The sequence below is a fragment of the Littorina saxatilis genome, linkage group LG5, assembly GCF_037325665.1.
Source record: "Littorina saxatilis isolate snail1 linkage group LG5, US_GU_Lsax_2.0, whole genome shotgun sequence".
Classification (NCBI taxonomy): domain Eukaryota; kingdom Metazoa; phylum Mollusca; class Gastropoda; order Littorinimorpha; family Littorinidae; genus Littorina; species Littorina saxatilis.
The window spans coordinates 31,257,476-31,279,692 of NC_090249.1; the positions used below are offsets into that span (position 1 = coordinate 31,257,476).

At 40.7% G+C, this 22,217-nt stretch overlaps 1 protein-coding gene across 1 annotated transcript in view; it reads left to right on the top strand.

The window, feature by feature from the left end:
- Window positions 1–22,217, top strand: part of LOC138966865 (choline transporter-like protein 1) — a 227,803-nt gene that overhangs the window by 33,212 nt on the left and 172,374 nt on the right. The window contains exon 2 of the mRNA XM_070339239.1: window positions 16,083–16,255. The gene's annotated coding sequence lies outside the window, so the exon portion shown is untranslated. The remainder of the gene's footprint in view (window positions 1–16,082; window positions 16,256–22,217) is intronic.

Genomic DNA, 22,217 nt, shown 5'->3' on the forward strand with positions numbered 1-22,217 from the left:
GTCTCTGTCTCTCTCTCTTTCCCTCTTTCTCTCTCTCTCTCTCTTTCTCTCTCTCTCTCTCTTTCCCTCTTTCTCTCTCTCTCTAGCTCTCTCCCCTCTCTCTTTCTCTCTCTTTCTCTTTCTCTCTCTTTCTCTCTCTTTCTCTCTCTCTCTCTCTCTCTCTCTCTCTCTCTCTCTGTCTCTCTCTCTCTCTCTTTCCCTCTTTCTCTCTCTCTTACCCTCTTCTTTCCCTCTCTCTCTCTCTCTCTCTCTTTCTCTCTCTCTCTCACTCTCACTCTCTCTCTCTCTCTCTTTCTCTCTCCCTCACTCTCTCACTCTCTCTCTCTCTCTCTCTCTCTCTCTCTCTCTCTCTCTTTCTCTCTCTCTCTCTCTCTTTGTTTTTCTGTCTGCGACTTTTTTTTCAATCTCTGTCTCCCTTTTGAGTTTCATTCTCTTCCTCTTGAATTGTCGTTTTTGAAGTTTCGGAACTTCTGTTTGTGATTTAAGCACCTGGTACTTCTAACGGTAGCTGAAGTCATTTGGCATAAGGAGGCATGCGCATACAAGAATAAGGACGACAAAGACAACAATGAAAACAATAACAACAGCAACAACAGCTGCTGCTGCTGCTTCTACGTCGACAACCACAATGACGACTCCTACTTCTACTTACTACTACTTCTACGACGACGACGACGACTGCTACTACTAGTAATGCTGCTGTCGCTGCTGCTGCTTCTGATTTGCTTTCTGGAACAAGTATCCACATACCAAGACGAACGCATGCGCCAATCACTCGCAACACAACACACCAAACCACAACAACAACGCAAACCAAGAAAAACAAAGAAACAGAGACAAAGAAATTTGAAGAAAAAATCCAAGGACTGACATTGATTTTTCTCCGCACCGTTCATCACTGCCTGTCGCAGAAAGTTCTTGCACCACCAGAAACCGCAGCAGCAACAACAGCAGTCGCATTGGCAGTAGCAGATTGCCATCTTAACCTTTGAAGGAAGAAAAACCCTCTTTCTTCCATCGACCCTGCTGACTGCAGAATCGGTTTTGCGAGAAACAAACACGATTTCAGCCTTCTGTGGCGCGCCACCATTACCGTAATTTTATGGTTTCGCCGCGCATTAACATTCCCGTGGATTGTCACAGGGGGGAAGAGAGGGAGTTTTTATCGGTGCAATCGATAACGGTTTGCGTAATTTGTTCCTATTGCATGACGGGCGTCGATCTGTTCGTAGTAGTAGTGGTGGTGGTCGAAGCACTGGTTACTGTTTGTTTCTTGGTCTAGGTTTGAGAGAGGAAGATTCGATGGGATCATGTATTTTCTTTATGGGTTGAAATCAATAAAGGTTTGCGTAATTTGTTCCTATTGCATGACGGGCGTCTGTCAGTTGGTGGTAGTGGTGGTGATGATGATAGCATTGATTGCTGTTTATTTCTTGGTGTAGGTCTGTTAGGATCATGTTTTTCTTTATCGGTTGAATTCGATACAGGTTTGCGTAATGTGTTGCTGTTGCATGACATCCGTCTATTCGCAGAAGCGTTTGTGGTGGTTGTGGCCCTTTTTTTTCTCATTAGCAGGATATTTGATTGGATCATGTTTTTTATGGGTTAAAATCGATAAAGGTTTAAGTACTTTCTTGTTATAGCATGGTACGCGTATGTTGTGCAGTTGGGGGTAGTCGTTAGCTTCTCGGGCTCGCTTTTGAGAAGAGATTTGATGGGATCATGCTTTTCTTTATCGGTTGTTATATTATCCTGTGTTTTCGTTCCTAAAGGACAGCTTTGTCCATTGTGTTTGTTTGCGCTGAAATGGAGAGAAATGTGAACGAGATGTGATGAAAACGAATTTCTTGAGTGCTTTTTCTCCAAGAAGAATCCATTTTGTCAAACTCGTTTCTCATTTGTCAAAGGACCCTTTCGTTTTGTTTTCGAAGCAAACACCTTAAATACTTGAGTTCAATGCTCTTTTTGAAGAGTGACGCAGATTGATCGCCGCTTTGTTGCTAATTCTTTAAAGCTGAAGAGTACCGATAAAACTAGAATTAATTGGCTTTTGGAAGAAAGAGGAGACACAATGCAATTCCGATCCATCTGTGACTACCCTGGATATTGTCTGTCTCCTGATGTGCGTGTGTGTCTCAAAGGCCAATTTAAGTTTTGTTGGTACTGTTCAGCTTTAACTGAGGTGTATGGTACCTGTGATGCCCGGCTCCTCCGATAAGAAGACGCTGCCAAACAGAGGACGCCTTGTTTTCTCGTTTAGTCTGTTAGCTTTAATTAAAGATACCCGGCAATCTTCCCATGTAAATGATAGTGTACGCCACTAAAGAGATCCCTTCCGCTTGAACATTTACCAGCAATCAACATCCTTGCCGCGTTCTGTGATTAATTGAAATGTTCACTGTGTTAGTTTGTTTCGTTTAGTATGAGAAGAGGAGAAAACACACATATTGATGGAGGTTTCAGTTAGCGAAATGATTCAGCAAAAAAACCCGTCCCATTCTGCAAAGCTAGGCTGTAGAGTGTTAGTATTTGTCCAAGTAGAAGAATGCTCTGATCCGTGTACACTACATTGGGTGTGCACGTTAAAGATCCCACGATTGACAAAAGGGTCTTTCCTGGCAAAATTGCTTTGGCACAGTTAATAATTGTCTACCTATACCCGTGTGACTTGGAATAATAGGCCGTGAAAGGTAAATATGCGCCGAAATGGCTGCAATTACTGGCCGTATAAAATTTCATCTCACACGGCATCACTGCTGAGCGCCTAGAACTGTACCCACGGAATATGCGCGATATAAGCCTCATTGATTGATGTAAAAGCCTGGACCGATCTACGGCGTTTTCCAAGATTGTCTGCACAAGATGCAATCTAAAATAGCCCTGCTTTTAGAGGACACCTGCAGGGAAGAGACAATGTAATTTCACCAGTATATTCCTCTGACAGGCGCCGTTGTATTAAAGGCACACTCCTTCCCGTGTTTGGCTCACCTTTTCTTCTTCTTCTTCTTCTTCTTCTTCTTCTTCTTCTTCTTCTTCTTCTTCTTCTTCTTCTTCTTCTTCAGCGTTCCAGAAATTCTGGTTACGTGTGAGCTCGTTTGCCCATTTGGGTTCCCCAAACTATACTCTGAGAGCATAGTCAGCTTCACTCCGCTTTCGTTTGGTAGGCATTTTCGTGTTTCCATAACCCACCGAACTCCGACATGGATCACAGGATCTTTTCCGTGCGCACTTGGTCTTGTGCTTGCGTGTACACACACAGGGGGTTAAGTCACTAGCAGGTCTGCACATACGTTGACCTGGGAGATCGGAAAAATCTCCACTCTTAACCCACCAGGCCGCATGCAGCGACCGGGATTCAAACTCACGACCTCCCGATTAGGAGGCCGACGTCTTACCACTGCGCCACTGCGCCCGTCATGCTCACCTTTTCAAATACCGCAACACGGTGGCCTAGTGGTAAGGCGTCTGGACGCCCCGTGAGCGGGAGGTCGTGGGTTCGAACCCCGGCCGGGTCATACCTATGACTTTAAAATTGGCAATCTAGTGGCTGCTCCGCCTGGCGTCTGGCATTATGGGGTTAGTGCTAGGACTGGTTGGTCCGGTGTCAGAATAATGTGACTGGGTGAGACACGAAGCCTGTGCTGCGACTTCTGTCTTGTGTGTGGCGCACGTTAAATGTCAAAGCAGCACCGCCCTGATATCACCCTTCGTGGTGGACTGGGCGTTAAGCAAAAAAACAAACAAACCTTTTCAAATCCGGCCTGGCTTTAACATGGGTAAGAGCGCACAGGCCCCGCCCACTTTGATCCCGACCCGCTCGTGACGTGTGCCTGTGGATCAGAGCATCCCTCGACTTGGACACGTATCAAAACGTAATTCAACACCTTGACTACTTGCTGTGCAGAGTTGGAATTTGTAGATGAATTACTTTCTTGAAAAGCCAATGGTGGCGTTTACGGAGTTAATTCATTTGGAGAGAAAAACCTCACTCTGCAAAGAGAACACCCATGCTGTTCATTTTTTAAATTTGTCTAAGTAGAGGGATTGTCTTATCTTATGTAAAAGCCTGGCCAGCTCTAAGATGGTGAGTCGAACTGTTTACACGGGAAGGGGTGTGCCTTTAATAGTTGTTATTGTCACACACAAACCAGAACGCTGTCTTGCGGTACGCCAAAGCACCCAAACAGATAAACAGCTGGCTATAAACGCAATGCACTTTTCGTGTGAGAAGATAATGTACCATCGTCATAAATTATTTATTCTTCCAGTCTGTATATCGATTTGAAAGGCTTGTGCGTACTTGTACTCATTTAGTTAAGTAACTCTACGGATCCTATGGGGTGTTTTTTTTCTCAGTATTCGCCGACAGAGAGTCGTAAATTGAGACGGGCTGTTAGCATTTTAATTGACAGTGAGGTGGGAAGAAAGTATTTGTAGTTCAAGACACAAGGATTTGTTAGTTTTATTTGAGACTCGTGTATGTGATAGATGGAGGACTGCAGAGGAGAAGAGCTGTCGAACGTTAGTTGAGTCTTTGTTAAGAAGTAGGGAAGGTTCGGGAAGGAGACAACAAACGGAGGGGTAGGGGAGGGGGGGGGGCTTTACATACTTTCACACTGTAATCACCCATCATTGATCGGCATGTGGACGCAGGTATATCATCATACAGACACACATACGCGCATAAGCAAGGAAACGCGTACCAGAACGCACACATACGCGCAGACACACACACATGCACAAACATACACATACACACACACACACACGCGCGCGCGCGCACACACACACACACACACACACACACACACACACACAATCCTTCCCCTACAATCACTCACTCCGACTTTACACCCAACCCTAGGTCAAAAGCAACATACCCTACAACTCTCACTACGCACGCACACACACAATTCTCCCTTTGTTACATCATGACATTCTTTCTCCAACAAAGGCAGCAGTGATCTACAGTGTGCCCCGTCGCTCGATATCTCCGTCTCCGCCACTCTGGCGACCATCGAGACCCGTGCAAATGATACCCGCCGCAGCAGGAAGCCTTGGAGAAGGCCATGCTCTCAGATTGTTGAGTGTTGGAGAGCTATTTTCGCCGCATCTTAAAAGATATCATGCAGACCGTTGCCGTGAACTTTTTTTTTAAAACGACGCTGTAAAGAATAACCGCGACGCTGTAAGAATGTTCAAAATGTTTGAATTGTGAAACAAAACACTGCGTTGTATCATTAATGTATCAAATCGCTCGGTTTCTTAGTTTGCAGAACCTCTTGTTTTGGACAATCTAGCAGTGTATTGTTGAGCTATTAATCTGCTCGGTTTTTCATTTTGCAAAACCATGACCTTATCTCGGAAACTTTCGATGGTATAATAAGTCTAGACGACACTCTTGAAGATCAGTCGTGTCCTGTATCTTTTAGTTTAAACATGTGAACAGCATTAGTGCATTTTTTTCTGTTTTATAATTAGTGTTGAAGGAAGCTGGTAGATTTGATAAGACCTACACCGATGGTAGATTCCACTTTCCACCCCCCCCCCCCCCCCCACACCCACCCACCCACCCCCTGTATGGTGGTATTCTTCCAAGACGGCTCTTGTCCCCGCTGAAGCCATCATGGTCCGAAACAAGACGACTGCAAGCGATTCTTGTATGTTGCTGATCTCAAATTCCTGACACTGTCCCTTAAGGTCCTTGTCTACACTTTTTATACCGAAATCGCCATTTGACCATTAAAATGCAGAGTCTATTATCTACAATTATCAACATACACCCCCTTTCGATCAGGAAAGACGAAGCCAGTGTAGCCGTTTGAAAATTCATTGTAGTATTCCAGCGTAGTACTCATAGTAGGATATCCTTATTTGGAAAATGCCAAGCGCAAAACTCCTCTCAAATCCCGTGCATTTCGTGCGTTTAAAAAAAAGCTTGGACAGCGCTCCAGTGTCAAACTCTTGCTGCACTTGTTTGGGCGTGGCTATAAGCATAGTGACATGAATTTGATTGGTCATTATTTTTAGGCAAAGCACATGTTCTCAGCAAACAGAAAACAAAATAATTATTGGAAGCGTGAGTCACGCTACCCAAAAATAAAATCTTTTTTTACATATATTTTTTTTTCTATAACTTTTTTCCCCATGGTTCATTCATCATCTGACATAACTTTTTAGCGAAATCTAACCATAAGATTATTGAAAAAAAGCAAAAATGTAGACGACCACCTTTAACGCTATCTTGAACGAGTGCCTGCCAATCGGCCACAAGGTGTGTAGGCACAGCCGAATCCATCGTGGTCCTAGCCACAAAGTTTCGGAGTAAATTTGGAATTTAATTCACTAAAAGAAGGGTCAGTTCCTCTTGCATCTCTCAGACTTTGAATGAACCCCTTATTCCAAAGCCCAAGCACTCAAGCTAGTTGTGACTATAATATAAGTGACCTTTTCAAGGGACAATTCGTACTTTTGTTTGGTTTAAATGACGACTCATCCCAGACACTAAGTCTTCAGGCTAGCTTGGACTAAATACAGCTGGCATGGCCTGCGAGCAGTTTTTTCATTCGTCTGACTTCAAACACAACTTTTTTTCCCAAGTATACAAAGCATGAAGCAATAGCTTTGATCAAACTCTACGAGCCTTTTAAAAGGGAATGTTGCCCCAGCAAAAGCCATCACGATCCTCTCACACACACAGACCCCTTCAAAGCCGCTTCCAGTTCCAGCAGCACTCCAGCGTCTCTGGCAGCAGACAGCCTGCTACTTGAAGAACCGCTTCACGTTCGCCGCTGTTTGTCTTTTGAACTTGTAAGCCGCCCTCTCTCGCTCTCTCGCTGTCTCGCTCTTTCTCTCTGTCTTTCTTTCTCTCTGTCTTTCTTTCTCTCTGTCTTTCTTTCTCTCTGTCTTTCTTTCTCTCTGTCTTTCTTTCTCTCTGTCTTTCTTTCTCTCTGTCTGTCTTTCTCTCGCTCTCTCTCTCTCTCTCTCTCTCTCTCTTTCCCATTTCGATTATAACCATTTTGCTTAGATCAGGACTAGCTGTAAGAAAGGTCCTACGGACCTAATGCTATCTTTCCTGTAATAAAGTTCAATGTTTCAATGTTTCAATGTTTCAATGTTCTCTCTCTCTCTCTCTTTTAATGTTTTGAAACCTTTAGCCAGTCTTCACAGAAGAGCAGTTAAGCTTATAATGCTAAAAAATCACACTCCTTCAGAATCTGATTATAAAAATTTGCAAGAATTACCATTTCAAAAAAGATTAATGTATAATAAAGGTGTTATGATGCATAAAGTGATGTCTGGATATGGATATACGTGATAATTTTATTTTAAACTATAACAGACTAAAAATCATAACACTGACTCCACGTATTGACCTTTTCAAATCAAGCCTTCTTTATTCAGGTGCGGTCCTATGGAACTCACTGCCTATTTTTCTTAAGCATAAAACAAACACAGACAGCTTCAAACAAAATTATATGTTGCACATAATGCAACTAAACATGTGCTGAATGGTTCATCAATTCATTTAAAATGTATGTGCATGTTAAACAAAATTATAATAATATGCAGATCTAAATTAAGTTATGTTAAAAATTGACACTTGGAAATTGTACTTAAAATGCAGCATGACAATTTATTTTTTTAAATATACAGTTATAATGTATTAAGTTTGATGTGATAGTTCTTTGATTATACTGTTTTCTGTTCTTGTTGACCCTATATTAGGGCGAGGGCTTGATGTAAAAAAGCAATATTCTTGCTTATCTATTACCCTCGATAATAAAGATTTTGTCTTGTCTTGTCTTGTCTTGTCTCTCTCTCGCTCTCTCGCTCTCTCGCTCTCTCGCTCTTTCTCTCTGTCTTTCTCTCTATCTTTAACCCTCTCTCTCGCTCTCTCTTTCTCTCTCTCTCTCTCGCTCTCTCTCTCTCTCTCTCTCTCTTTGTCTGTCTCTCTCTCTCACTCTCTCTCTCGGTCTCTTTCTCTTTCGCTCTCTCTCTCTCTCTCTCACGCTCGCTCTCTCCCTTTTTCTTTCTCTCTCTATCTCTCTCGCTGTCTTTCTCTTTCGCTCTCTCTCTCTCTCTCTCTCTCTCTCTCTCTCTCTCTCTCTCTCTCTCTCTCTCTCTCTCTCTCGCGCTCTCTCTATCTCTCTCCCCCTCGCTCTCTCTCTCTCTCTGTCGCTCTATCTCTCTTTCTGTCTGTCTCTCTGTCTCTCTCTATCTCTCTTTCTGTCTGTTTCTCTCTCACTCTTCTCTTCCTTCTGTTTCTTATCTTCCGATCCAGCTTTTTTTCTTCGATGTGGAAAAGTGACCCTCTCTTTCTCTTGGACTGCCAGGACTTTTATTAATTTATAGAAAGAAAAACGCCCGTTTGATATGGCGCGCCAAATTGATATTACTATCGTTAACTGTTATATAGGGTTTTGAAACTATCGTTAACTGTTATACAGAGTTTTGAAACTATCGTTAACTGTTATATAGTGTTTCGAAACTGTCGTTAGCTGTTATATAGAGTTTCTGAAACTCTAACAGCTAACGATAGTTTTATCAAAAGCGCGTCGGTATCGTTCCCAAATGGGAAAACCCTGAAATGCCATTGCAAAACTGTCTTTTTGCTACGAAATGTACATTTCAACTAGAAACACAATTTAAAAAACTACAACATTAGGAAATGCTTGACCGTTTTTGTATTGTCGTCTTCTGAAAATATTGTTGAGTTTGTTTAATATTAGCTTTATCATATCATTTGTACTTTCGGCCGTACCGTTTTCCACGTTTGCGGTTTGAAGACGGTAGGCCTACAGAATATCAAGTTCGCGGTAAACGAAGATTTAATTACTTGATTCTTAACTAAGCGTTAAACGAAGCAGCGAAATGATGGACTTACCAGACGATGGATAGTTGAACATGATCTACTAAATGTTGTAGTAATTTTGTGCAAATTCACTCGAACGAAACGTTCAGCAGCCATTTTGCCGGCATCGAAACATCCGACTACGCCTTCGCTATTTTTAGAAACTCTATATAACAGTTAACGATAGTAATATCACTTGCGCGCACCATCCCGCCGTTTTGCAAAACCCTCGTTATCTGTTATACATAGTTTTAGAAATAATGCGCACGAACGCGCTATTGATATAACTCTTTATTACCAATTCAGTGCCCCATATGGCTTTTTGACCAATCAGGACGGATTCTAGGTGACCCTCCAAATGTTATAACGTTCAGGCAGGGACCCTTTTTGTTTATCACGCTAAAAGTTAACAAGACAAAGGAAAAATGTAATTTAACAATATCAGCGTGATTTATTCTAAAGAATGACACTTGAAATGCTGTCAGGTAATACTCTCTTTATCTAAAAAATACAGAAAAGCGAGTTTTGTCGGTGGGTGCGTAACGGAACAGCAAGGCACCGCCCATCGTCTGAGTGTGCAATGCCGACCGCTCACTTGAAATCTAAATGATCAAAGTTCGGAAAAATCAAGTGAAATTGCGCCACTCGCTTTACATCAAATGTATCTTTACGTCATTTCCCATCCGCCTGGATTCGGTTCTAAATCTGTCGCTCTCTGTTCAACGAGAAAAAGCGAAGCAACCGAAACGCATGCTCAACATGGTTTATCTTGTGAGATTGTTGTGTGTCAAAGGCATTTGACCTGTGAATATTCATCACGTCAGGTGTGTTAATCTGATTGGCTGACTCAGGTCACGAGAATTCTTTGACTGACAGGCATAATCAGGTAGAAGCGCTTAAGTTCACATTGCGACTGTTCTGTCTAATTCGCGGGGTTGCTTCGAAATTTCTTTTGGTCGAATTAAACGGTAATAAAACCGTTATTTCTAATATGCTGACTGTTAGCAAATGATAACAGACATGTCTCACAAACGATATCAGCATTCGCCTAAAAGGCTCATGCTTGATATCTTTTTTTCTCGACATGTCTTGTTATCATTTGCTAACAGTCAGCATATTAGAAATAACTCATAATAACAGTTAACGATAGTTTCGAAACTCTATATAACAGATAACGATAGTTTCGAAACTCTATATAACAGTTAACGATAGTTTCAAAACCCTATATAACAGTTAACGATAGTGATATCAATTTGGCGCACCATAGTTTGATGCTACTTTCTTCTTCTCTTGTTCCCACTGCTTCTCTCTTTCTTCTTCTGCTTCTCTTTCTCCTTCTGCCGATCTTTCTTCCTTCAACCGTTCTTTTTCCTCTGTTACTTCTTCTCCTCTTTCTAGCTCTCGCTAGTCAAAAGTGCCTTACCCTCAATCAATCAATCAATATGAGGCTTATATCGCGCGTATTCCGTGGGTACAGTTCTAAGCGCAGGTGGGTTTTTGTTGTTTTTTTCAATTTATATCGCGCACATATTCAAGGCGCAGGGTTTTATTTATGCTGTGTGAGATGGAATTGTTTTACACAATACATCACGCATTCACATCGGCCAGCAGATCGCAGCCATTTCGGCGCATATCCTACTTTTCACGGCCTATTATTCCAAGTCACACGGGTACCCTCAGAACGCCACCTTCTGCTGTTTTTTTTCTCTCTTTCGTTTAAATCTTCATTTTCAGATTTTTATTTATTTAGCTTCGTCTTACGCCGGTCAGAAATGCTACACTGTCAGACAACCACCGCTGCTGCAGCTGCTTTTTTACTTCTTCACCATCTTGTCTTTCGTCTTCTCCTTCTCTATCTCTATCGTCTTTTTCATTGACAATTGTCTTTTTCTCTCCAGCTTTGGCTGTGTTAGTGCCAGAGACTCTTTCTCTTTCTTCTCTGTCTCCTTCTTTTTCTCTTTCCGCTGTTTTCTCTGACTGTTAGTTTTTTTTCCATCGGCTTCGGCTGTTTCAGGGTCGAAGAGACTCTTCTCCTTTGACTGCTAGCCTTTTCTTTCTCCGGTGTGGCAGAGGCGAAGAGACTTGATGTAGTATCTTTGACGTTGTTGGGCGGTGGCTATAGGTTAACGAATACTATTGAACCTACTGGTACCATTGAGACTCGGGCTGCTGGCAAGTGTTTGACTTCTCGGTCGATTTTAAAGAAGTAAAAAGCTTTTTGTCCAGATTGGCACAGGAGGGGGAGAAGGGCAGAGGGAGAGGGCTCTGAGAGAGAGAGCTCGGAAAGAGAGAGAGAGCTCTGAGAGAGAGAGAGAGAGCTCTGAGAGAGAGAGAGAGAGAGCTCTGAGAGAGAGAGAGAGAGAGAGAGAGAGAGAGAGAGAGAGAGAGAGAGAGAGAGAGAGAGAAATGCGGCATCGAACCACACAGACATACTGTTTGACTTAACAGACCATTTCTAGATGTCAAAAGAGCAGGGAAAAGATGTGAAGTACACTTCATCATCGATCCACCGTTCTTGCTGTTTGAACTGAGCGTCATCTGAAGAATCCCTGGGATTTTTATTGAAGTTTCGACAACCAAAGCCGACGGAGTGCGTTCTTCATTTAGTTCGATTAAAGACGGTAAAAGTAGTATTGTAAAACCTGGCTACTGAAATGTAGGTCGGGGCGACTATTTTTGTCGAATTTGTATTAACGTTGAATGCTTTATGGTTATTGAGGCACTGGCACGGGTCGATTTTTGTGAGTTCCTTTGACGTTGTTGTTGTGGTTGCTGTTTTTGATTACATTCTTGTGATGTTCTCAAAGGCTTTCTCACCAATCTTGTTAGTTCGTCCCTCATCAGTGTGGAATGCGCACACAAAAAGCATTAAAAACAGAGAGACAGACAGACAGACAGACAGACAGACAGACTGACTGACAGACAGACAGACAGACAGACAGACAGACAGACAGACAGACAGACAGGCAGACAGACAGGCTGACAGACAGACAGACAGACAGAGCGTAGTTAGGGGGGGGGGTAACTGTAGAAAGAAAGAGGCATACTCAGATCGGGCAGGCACCAAAAGCAAGAGAAAGAGATGGAAGAAATCGAAAAGAGAAAAGCACAATGATAGGAAAAGACAGAGCAGGGCAGGATTTTTACGCTGTCAAACAGAACCCTCTCTGCCCTCCAACCCCAAAGAAGCTCAAGAATTCAAGAAGCAAGCTGTCATCATCAAAGGAGAAAGACTCGATCAGAAAGAGAGATCCACTTGTAGAGTCGGCCACTGAGCTCCCTGGATCATAGGGACCCTCCCCCCTTACCTCCCACCGAGTCCTTATCTCTGCAGTTCACTTGCTGTCAGCAACGGGCAGGCAAAAAGCCGTATGATTGTTGAGTCTTAATATTCTTCTTATATTGTTTGATTTGCTTTGTTTGTTAATTCTGAGCTTCGCGTCATTCGTCATTTGCCTGCCTCCTTCTAGATGACATTTTTGCACTTCTGTTCTGCCTCTTGATATTCTAGCTTTTCTCTTCTCTCTTTGTTACTTTCTGTCTTTCGTTTCTGTTTGACTCGTTGTTTCATGGATTTCTCCCTTTTTTTTCTACGCCATTTATCTCTCCCTCAAATCTCTTATGGCCTCGTTCCTTTCTTTGTTGTTCCAGTTCTTCCTTCTTTTTAATCTCTTCCTTCTCTCCTTACGTTAATCGATGTTTGACATGTTCCTACGACGCAAAAGAAATTAAGAGAGAACGAAAAAATAAGTAAAAAGGTTGAACAACGGAGAATATAGTGTTCTCAGTTCCCCCCCAAAATGACATCGGCTTTTTAACATTTTCTTCATCATAAATTTCCGAAGCAAATGCATACACATACTCCAGGACATTAAAAAAAAAAGAAACCCTCTGAAATATAAATTATACACAAGACAGCACTTTTTCTCAAATTACTTTCCCCAAAACCACCTACATATTACACAAAATCGTGAACATGCACACAAAAAAACACAAAAACACGATGGACATTTGATAAAGATGCACCGATGATGTGACCACGCCACTGATCTGCCCCATGCAACACTGTGCTGCCAAGGAAAGGTAGCCTATCGGATGTAGCTAACGACACACCTGGGCACACTTAGACCGGGTGAAGCGGGATCAGCTTGCTTTGTGGCCTCTCTCTTCACTTCTCCATCAGGGAGGTAGGGCTCGACCATTCCAACAAAATGGGGAATTGGAAAGGACGTGGAGCATTCTCGTTAAACGCCTGTTGATGATGTTCTGGTTCTGTGTCGCTGTGGGAATACAACATGTTCAGTTGTAGAGATTGATGTTCAGGTTGACATTTCTTGTTTAATTTTGTGCACGGGTTTAAACAACATTTTATTCAGAATTTCTTCTCAAAACATACAGCTAGGACACGCACTCAAGCAAATGCTTATACATGTATCACGTGACCAGAACAATACTAAATTACACACATTTTCATAATGGTGGACATAACAACAATAATTGTTGTTGTTGTTATTGTTGTTGTGCACGCGTTTGAAAGGTGCGCGTTAAAAAAATCTGCCTTCCCAGGCTGTTTTTTTTTGTTTTTTTTACAGTTTTTGTTAAAAAGTTTTTTTTGGTAAGAGTTGTTCATCAATTGCAGGGGTTTTTCGAGTCGCAAACTTTTGCTTCGCGCTGTTATATAATAGCTATGATGGTCGCTGTTCGGTTGTCGACTGGGGAGGTGTAGACAGCGCAGGTCGACCTCTCAGAGAAAATGGAGGAGAAATAATATGGGACATTCCCGTTAAACGGCTGTTGATGATGCCCTGCTTCCGTATCGCAGCGCCTGTCGACTATTTCGACGAAATGGGAAAAGGATGTGAAACATTGCTGTTGATGTTGATGATGCCCTGCTTCCGTATCGCAGCGCCTGTCGACCATTTCGACGAAATGGGAAAAGGATGTAAAACATTGCTGTGGATGATGTTCTTCCAGCTCTCTATGGAGTTGGTAATGAGGAATTGTCGTTTGGCGAGGTCGATTTTGATGTTGAAAAAGAAATGAATTGTGCGTGAATCAAAAAACAAGCATTGTAGGTTAATAGAACGTGTAATTATTGACAAAACAAAGCGTTACAGTACGTCGACCCAATAGTCTTTTAAGTAGGCAGACAGACAAACACTTATGGTACAAATAATGAACCTATCTCAAAATCGTCCTATCTCGCATGCAAGATGCCGCCGGCGAGGTAATCTTTGGATAATTGTGCGTGAGTTTGTGACTTGCTGTAACGTCCCTAGATTGTACGTGTATTTCCATCACGATTTCATATAAATCGTACGGGTGAACTGCATGGCCTTGGATCCGTTTCGAGCTACGATCTTTTGGTTAAGCCTGTGACTTAACTAATTAACTGTATTTGCACAAACTTTTGGCCGCTTAGCAAGCTTATGCACGTCGACCACATGTAAGCACGATTATAGAAAACGAGAGTGAATGCAAGTGTTAAATGCTGTGATCATTTACTGTACTTTTTAGGCTTATGAATTTTATTTCTTGTTCTCTGTGTGTGTGTGTGTGTGTGTGTGTGTGTGTGTGTGTGTGTGTGTGTGTGTGTGTGTGTGTGTGTGTGTGTGTGTGTGTGTGTGTGTGTGTGTGTGTTTGAAAATGATTTTGTTCTGCTCGGCGATCTTTGGATGTGACTCGCCATGAGAAAATCAAACGACTTGCTACCTCCAAAAGGGCAACCTTTTTTCTACGCTTGAATCGTGTAGCTTCCAATGAAACTGTAATGTAAACGTGACGTATTTCAACCAGCGGAATTTCAGCAGAGACATTTGAATTTCAACGACTAATGGACCGTGAAAAAGTCATCTCCTAACCAGAGTATCAGACGCAACGGGTGATTGCGGCTGTTGACACCGTGCACCTCGATATACATACGCACTTCAACGCGCATTTCTTTACCCTTCTGGCACAAACTCACACTCACCCCCCCCCCCCCAACACATACACATTAACGTATTTAAAAGCACACATGCGCTGAATCAGAAGCGATCGAACTGGAAGGAGAGATAAAAAGGATTTGGGAAGTTGTCGAAGAAAGAAGTCACAAATGTCTCCAATTCGTGATTATGAATTAGTGCTTGCGAAGATAACACTCAAGCGTACAAACCCGCGCGCACGCGTATACACACACTCACACACACACACACACACACACACACACACACACACACACACACACACACACACACACACACAGCTATTGTCGTCATAACTGATGTCTGATACATATATAATTCTTACTGATACTTCGATCTATACTGTTTATTTTACGCATATGTACAATTGATGGTTAAACACGTTTTGTTAAGGAGGAGCATGCTTGTGCGTGTGTGCTGTTGTGGGTTTTGTGTGGGGAATGCATGCGGGCGTGCGTGAGCGTGTGTGTGACTGAGATTGCAAGCGATGTTTGGAAGGGCGTGTATGGATTGATTGATTGTACTCTGGCCAAAACATGTCCCTAGTGTACTGCACATGGTTGAAATAAAGTCTTATGTCTTATGTCTTATACAAAAAAAACACACAAAAAACAACAACTGATAGTGCAAAATCCAAATCCAGAGGAAAGATAAGAAACAGAGCGAGAGAGACAGGTAGACAAACAGACAGAGACAGACAGACACAAAAACACACATGCAGACAGACCCACGCCATCCTGAGAGACAAGATGGTTGGTCAGAGATGGTGATTGAGAGAGGCAGAAGCGGTTCAGCGAAAACCTCATGCATTTTTAAGTGGACAGCACCCGCTGAAATCTCGTTCCCTTTCTCAAACCCCGTTGGCTCATGTGTACACATAGCTGCTGCCTTCCTTGCTTCTGGGATTACTTCTGGGCAAAAACAGAGAACAGTTTTTTGGGGGAGAAAAAGAGAGAAGGTGCGATGGCAAAAGAAGGGGGGGGAGGATTATATGTAAGATCTCGTGAATATTTCATTTCGGTTATGGAGGAGAGACGATGACGATTTGGATTGGGAGAAAAAGGAAGTGTGGTTGTGCGTCTGTTCGTGTGTGTGTGCGTGTGTGTTGCGCATTTTCTTTTTTTGCCTTTGACTTATCTTGCACCGTTCTTTGTTGTGGAATCGTTGATTTTGCTGTCATATTTGTTTTTGTTCTGCAATGTAACAATAATTGGAGAGTATCCAAAAGGCTGTTTCTTCATATGCTTGCTTTGTGTGTGTTTCAGATGACCATAAAGTAAGATTGCTGACAACTGACGCGTTGATGACGTTTGGAGTTTGATGACTGGCTTGGCATACCGGAATGTACAGTGTGTTGAGAGGGAGGTTTGTTACCGTCTTCAAACTCCCCTTTGCAACGCACGGAGGATCTTGGTTCTGTTCACGACTGCCGTAACTGGTGAGTACGCCGATATTTTGTTTCCGTTTGAGCTTGTGATAGTTTTCACATTTAGCTTTCAATAAATATTATCAGTTTGACTGGGATTCGAGGCGAGGAAGGTGGTGGAATCGCTCTACACACACACGCACACAACAACACAGACATACACACACACACAAACACATACACACACACGCACACACACACTCGCACACAAAAACACAAACACACTCACACACACACGCACGCGCTCACGCAAACACTCACGCAAACACTCACACACACACACACACACACACACACACACACACACACACACACACACACACACATGAAAGCAAACAATAACATCTGAAAACTAACCCCAAAGAACACAAGAAAACAGATCTTATCGTGGAATGCCCTGGCCACGTGCAGGACAGCGATGTCATTCTCCTCATTACCATGCAGCAATCCGTGGCAAAGATTTGTCTTGCATATAGATGAGGCATTGTGACGTTTCTATTTATTCATCTCTTCTCCAATTATTTTAATTAAATGAACTGGTGTGTTGTGTTCTCATTGAATTGATTTCGTAAATAACACCCGTGCCAACAACCTACCTGCAAAATTGATTCGGAAGAGCGCGGGTTGTTGATTTTTTCGTTCTTATCCAAGTGAAATGATGTCCTTTAATCCATGTATCCATATATCGACTGGCAAGATCTTTGCTGGTGTCCATGATCATTAATTTGCGCTAAAATGCAGGTACCATTATATATTTTTAAAAGTAAGAACACCGGTCAATCTTTTCGGCCACACCAGTGCAAAAATGTGCAGACCAAACAAATCCTACCAAAATAAACCGACACTGACAGCAGTAAAAAATTAATATACTATGATCACGATTACTTCATTTTTTTCTCTCAACCAAACGCACACATCTAAATGTCTTTATGACGGTCTATGATTAGTCTGTCAACGTCCTGGCAACCCTGACATACCAGCGTCGTCTGTCTGGATAAACCCAAAATAACACAACCACTGTTGGATCCTTTTCTGTGCGTCGTATCGTAGTCAATGGGACATTCCTTTGAACCGCGGTCGGCAAAAATTGATCTGTCGTGCAGAAATAGTCGTGATTGCTTTCCTAGAGTAGCGAGAGTAAATATAAGAGTTCTCGTTTTTCTATCCATTTTTTATTCTGTCTTTCTTGGTTTCTTTTAGTTAACGTGGCTAGTTTCGGATCGATTGTGTTAAGCTTGCTCCAGGAGAATTGAGTTTGACGACGGAAAGAAGGAGAGGGAGAATAGTTGCGAGTTATTTTTCTTACTAGCTTCTTGTTAAAGATTAGGCTGGCTCAGGATTTGAAGCGTATGGGTTTTCCTGGTTAATTTTATTGCATTTGTGTCCTACTCTTTCTGGCCCAGAGAAGGATGTGAGTCTTAAAAAGATACGCAGTTTTGTTCTTTATTTCGGAAGAAGACGATAACAAGACATACATGGAGCAAATACGTTAAAGGGACATGAGGAAGGACATGCAGTCACGTGAACTCTCGAAGTCCTTTGCTTTCAATTGCACCCAAGCGCACCTGCGTGTTGTGCGGTTGTACAGGAATGAATGTAATCACGGGCTTTTGTGTGTATGTGTGTGTGGGGGGGGGTGCGCGTGTGTGTGTGTGTGTGTGTGAACAGCTGTGTGTGTGTGTGTGTGTGTGTGTGTGTGTGTGTGTGACTCTATATGTTGCAATCGCCTGAAGTATTTATAGTGTTGGTTACAAAAGAGTCCAAGCGGAATAAAAAAAATTCAGATCATCAGGTTTTTAATATTCCAAAAGCTTCAAAGCTTAAGCTCACTGTATCGCGTGTTTGTTTTTTCAAAGAAAATTTGGAAAGTAATTTAATCAAACGTTTTGTCACAATCTTTTGTATACCTCAAAGATAGCACCTTTCATTATGTGTTAATTTCTTGCTTCGTCAACGTCAACTCGTTTATAATACATGGCTTGGTTGAATGCTGTAAGTAGGAATATTTCTTACAGTTTGTTCAGCTGAGGAATTGTAACAACGCTAACACAAACTAGTGGGGAGTTTATGTTTGGTCTTTGTTCTCGCAGAAAATGTTTTCTTTTTGAACGTGCCGCGATTTGCATTGAGACGATATAAACATCAAAGAAATTAATTGAATGGGTGCTTACTGCTGAAAAACCTGAACGGCATAAGAGAATGGCTTATCGATAAAACGCCAGCTGTTTTTCTCACGATCGGGTGGAGTTGAAGTGTCAAAAGACACACCGAATTAACTAAGCGTTCATCAAGGGATTATTTGATCTACCCCCTCACACCTTGCTCTTTTGGAAACTTATTTTGTTGAAAGTCAGAATCTCATTTGTAATATTTCGACAGCTAGATTAAAGCCTTCTCTCTTAATTTGTTTTTCTTAAATCAATAAATGATTTAGAGGTGTAATAACTGTAGCATATTATTTTTGTCATGACCGAGCATATGAGTAAAAGGAATAATATTGTTTGTCAGTTGAGCGTATCGCTTCCTATGGTGCTTTGCTCTGTGTATGTGTGTGTGTGTGTGTGTGTGTGTGTGTGTGTGTGTGTGTGTGTGTGTGTGTGTGCGTTACTGTACCACACTCTAAGCACCACCCGTATATAGAGTAGGCGGGTGTAAACAAGCAGTCTCTCTCTGATATGGAAAGGCTGCGTGAGGGAGGGAGAGAGAGAGAGGGAGAGAGAGAGAGAGAGAGAGAGAGAGAGAGAGAGAGAATTGAATTGAATTGAATTGAAATTTATTTTACGAGGGTGACAGAATAAGCAATGCATACATGCTTCTTTTCATCTGGCCCTCGCCCATTGAGGGGTAACAAACAAGAAGAAATAAAAGATAAGTTTAACAATAGTACAAATGACATATTTACCATAATTAACATGTCAAGCATCCAATAAGACATTTTAAGATGCATTAGGATTCTTTAGCAATGCTTGAAAATTATATATAACAGGGAAATATGTGTTTGTAAAAAAAAATTAAAAAAAAAAAAATAAAAAAAAAAATCCTTCATGAATTATATAATCATGTTTTTCAATATAATCAGAGAGTACAGTTATATTTTTCCAGCTGCTTGATAATAGTTTTTATAAGTTTTGTAAAAGAAACAGCATGTAATATTCCTTGAATGATGTTTCATGAATTCGTAATTTAATTATATTTGGAATGGCGTTCCACATAATTGCTCCAGAATATGATAGACTCGACTTGTATAGGTCAATTCTTGGAGTTGGTGTAATTAATTTGTTACATTTTCTATAAGTATAATGATTTATTTTGAAATTTGAGGCAATGAGTGTAGGGGCATTCCCTGACATAATTCTATGCATCATCACACCTTTGTTATATGCAAATCTATCTTTGATAGGAAGAATTTGCAATCGTTTATAATCAGTCATGGAAAGAGATGTATTTTTTAAAATAACTAATTTAACAGCTCTTCTATGTAAACTGCCCAAGTGTTTCAAAGTATTTGCACTTGCAGAGTCCCACACTGTGGACGCATAGTCAATAGCTGACTGAATATGTGCCTGAAAAAACAGTTTTCTTGTGCGAAGGTCTAGAAAGTGTTTGATTTTTGATAACTGAAATAATTTTTTGGATGTGTTTTTACAAAGTGTATCTACATGTTTTGACCAAGACAGGTTATTGTCAATAGTTATTCCCAAGACTTTATGGCTATCAACTTCGGTAACATCTTGATTTCGTATTAGCAATGTCGGAAATTTAGATGTTAGATTTTGTCTTTTTTGCCTCGTGGTAAGTAGCATGCATTTAGTTTTATTTGGATTCAGTGACATATGATTTAGTTCTGACCATTCAAGTAATCGTTCAATGTTTTCTTGGAGGATATTTGCTAGTTTATTAAGATCTTGGTGACTAGAATGAATTTTAGTATCATCTGCAAATAGTTCACACATGCATTTTACAAATAGAGGTAGGTCGTTTATATATATAGAAAATAGTAATGGACCAAGAATAGAACCTTGTGGTACTCCAAATCTTACTGTTTGCTTACAAGAGTATGATTGTTTCAGATAAGTACTTTGCTGTCGGTCTGACAGGAAAGATGTTAAAATGTTTATGGAATCTGTTGCAATTCCATAAATCTCAAGCTTTTTGATAAGGAGTTTATGGTCAATTAGGTCAAAAGCTTTAGCAAAGTCAACAAATAGAGCAGCACAGAACTGATTATTATTAATGTTTGTCAGCCATTGGTCTACTAAACTAATAAGCGCTGTTTGACATGAGTGTTTTTGCCTAAAACCTGATTGATTATCATGGATCAATTTATTGTTCTCAAAGTGAGAAAGGATGTGTTTATTGATATGTTTTTCAAGAGGCTTTGAAAGGATTGATAGAATTGATATTGGTCTATAATTTGAAGGATTTGTAGTATCTCCTGATTTAAAGAGAGGAATCACTTTAGCCTGTTTGAATTGTTTAGGAAAATAGCTTTTGTCAATACAAAGGTTATAGATAAATGTCAATGTATCTGTGATAACTGGAGCTGCCATTTTTATAATTTTTGCATCCAGACCATCTATGTCACGTGTTCCGGTTTGTTTTAGATGCTGAAGATGAGAGTAAACATCCAGTATAGTCATTGGTGGCAGTGTATGCTGAAAATGTATCTGTTTTGAATTGCAGTATTCCTTTAAATGTTCTAAATTATTTGACTGTGTCCGATCACAAGAAATTACTTTATCAGCAATTTTCGAGAAATGGTCATTGAGTGTATCTGCAGAAATGTCAATTATTTGTGAAGATTTTGTTGACGTTTCTTTGTTTGTGAGTTGGTTAATTGCTTTCCAAATAGATTTTGAATCTTGTTTAGATGTAATGAGATGTTGAAAATAATGTTGTTTACTTTTTCGTTTCAAGGAATTTACTTTATTTCTTTGTTGTGTGTACTCTTCGTGGGTACCATGTTGTTTTAAGAAGTCACGGTAATTTGCAGCATTTTCTATGTCTTGGTCGATCCATTTGGGTTTTTCTGTCTGCTTTACTCGATGTGTTTTCAGTGGTGCATGTTTATTGTAAATGATAATGAAAATAGATGTCCAAAACTCTAAAGCTTCGTCAGGATTTGTAAAATTGTAAGTATTTGAAAGTGGGCTATTTTTGAGATCAGAAAGAAATGCACTTTCACTGAAATGAGAGAATGAACGATATGTAATAGTTTTGTGACCAACCCTTGGAATTTTAACCCCTTTACGAGACCAAGTGATACAAATGGGAAAGTGGTCACTGACAGAAAAAAAGGGTACACATGTTTCTTTGATATGACGTTTTTCAGAAACATAAATATGATCAATGAGTGTTTTAGAATTGGGAGTAACTCTTGTTGGATTTTGGATCATTTGATGTATATTTAATAGATTAATAGTGTCCAACCAAGTTTTATTTTGTTTCAGAAGATCAATATTAAAATCTCCTAGAAGAATTATTTCTTTTGATTCATTTGAAACTGTATCCATCATATCCATGAATTCATCATACCAGTGAACCTTTTCTGCTGGATTTCGGTAGCAAAAACCAACAATGATTGGTGCTGATCTTTTTAATCCTATTTCTAACCAAATGCATTCAACACCAGGTGTTTCAAGATGTTGAAGACGCTTGTAAATTATTGATTCGTTAATATAAACTAACAAGCCAGTTTCTAAGTGTTTTGTAGAATCTCTTCGTAATGTATTATAACCTGAAATGGAAATATCTGAATCAGGTATGATGTTAGATAGTCGAGATTCCGTAAAGCCAAAAATATGAAAGTTGTTACCGTTGTTTGAAAGTAAAGATAATATGTCTGTTATTTTGTTATATGCATGGTTAATGTTTAAATGGCCGATATGGAGTCCTTCTTTGAGAAGCCAATGATTTTGACAATTATTATTTGAAGATGCCATAAGATTAGTTTAGAAACCTAACAAAAATGTAC